The sequence below is a fragment of the Fukomys damarensis genome, unplaced genomic scaffold, assembly GCF_012274545.1.
Source record: "Fukomys damarensis isolate Sample0158 unplaced genomic scaffold, DMR_v1.0_HiC HiC_scaffold_27, whole genome shotgun sequence".
Taxonomy (NCBI): Eukaryota; Metazoa; Chordata; class Mammalia; order Rodentia; family Bathyergidae; genus Fukomys; species Fukomys damarensis.
In genome coordinates, this window is record NW_022900939.1 from 22660613 (window position 1) to 22662337 (window position 1725).

Genomic DNA, 1725 nt, shown 5'->3' on the forward strand with positions numbered 1-1725 from the left:
AGAAAAAATATTATCTTCAGGTCAAAGGGAGTAAAAAGGCCAAAGCAGATTCATGACTGACATTTTTAAGGAAGAGCAGAGTTCTGCATGCTTAAAATGAAGTGACCTAAGAGGAAGATGGTCAGACTGATAGAGGCAAAAGGAGCAGAGAGTCATTTCATCTGGAGGACTGGGTTCTAATTTGAATTAAATGAAAACAGGTACTTGATCATCTTCCCATTTGCTAACCTGGGAGGTAATACTCCTTTAAAAAGTAGGCTTCTAGTCTGGGGAAAGGCTCCTGTGTGGTTGAACACACACACAACCCTCTCACACCCCGGTGGTGGATGCAGCCTTGTACTAGGCAGCCTGACCCTGACCTAGAATAAATTCCCAGGGAGACTCTTCACTGGGTTTTGAAGTACAGGTGTGAACATTCTAGCAGCAGTTTGATGATCACGTATGATACTGCAAACAGAAAAAAACAAAACAAAACAAAAACAAAAAGTTGGCTTCTGCTGTGTATGTTTGTTGGGGTACACCTAGGCAATTTAGCAACTTTAATATAATCTGCAATTTATTTTCTTTTCTTTTTTATTTTTTTTTTTTTTTTTTTTTTTTGAGACAGGGTCTCACTATGTAGCCCAGGTTGGTCTCAAACTCACAGTGATCCTCCTGCCTCAGTCTCCTGAGTGCTGGGATATAACAGGCGTGTGCCACCACGCCCAGCTAATCTGTAATTTCTGATCAATGTGTTATATTTCTGGACATGGTGCAAAGAGATCAGAAGTATGGGAGAATCATGGAAGTTTATATATTTTTTAAATTATTAAAAATTAAAAGTTAAATTTTTTGTTTGGTTTTTTTAGCTTTTTGAGACAGGACGCACTGTGTAGGCCAGGCTGGTCTTCAACTCGTGGCAATCCTCCTGCATCAGCCTCCAAGTGCTGGGATTACAGGCATGTGCCACCATGCCTGGAAAAAATTTTTAAATCTTTAAAGGGCTAGGGATGTAGCTCAGTACAAAGGTCCTAGCTTCTGACTGGCTGACCGGGTAGCTTATGAAACCTCAAAATCTTTCCAAATTTTATTTCATGCGGCAGAAATGCAGCCCCTGGCAAGAATGCTTACAAGAAGCCTAGATAGAGGTAAGGGCTTAATGTATCACAGAAATATAATTTGGCAGAAAAAACACAAAGACCTACTTAATATTTAATTAAAACAATTCCAAATTTTCCACACCCTTAGGAGAGATAATAAAGAACCATAATTTTGCATATGGAGAAACTGAGGTACAAAGAAAACACTCATTACATTTTAAATGTGAAATGAGAAGAAAACCACATGATTATTCTCGGTGATTCCATCTTCTAGAAAATGCTACCTTCACAGGCCACCATGGGGGCCAGCCAGAATGAGCGTCTCAGGGCCTTCATCTAAATGTAAGCTTATAAATACAAACCAGACTCCAAACAGGGATATTTTTAGGCATACTTCCTACTAGGAAGTATAGGGCAGCAGTAAGTTATGCTCATCCACCTTTCCAATATTAGAGATTTAATATAAGCTATAATTTCTGAGCTTTGTGTTATATATCTAGGGTTAAAAGTAGGAGAGAGGCATAAAAAGTTTGTGTTTTCAGGGAGCTGGGGATTTAGCACAGTGGTTCCACAGCCTGCTTTGCAGGTGCAAAGACCCAAGTTCAATCCCCAGTACAAAAAAAAAAAAAAAAAAAAAAAAAATTTT

General features: G+C 38.8%; 1 non-coding gene across 1 annotated transcript; it reads left to right on the forward strand.

Annotated features, from left to right (window-relative positions):
- Positions 1-261: 261 nt before the first annotated feature.
- Positions 262-459, forward strand: LOC117283553. Its single transcript, XR_004514594.1, has one exon.
- The last annotated feature ends 1266 nt before the right edge of the window (positions 460-1725 follow it).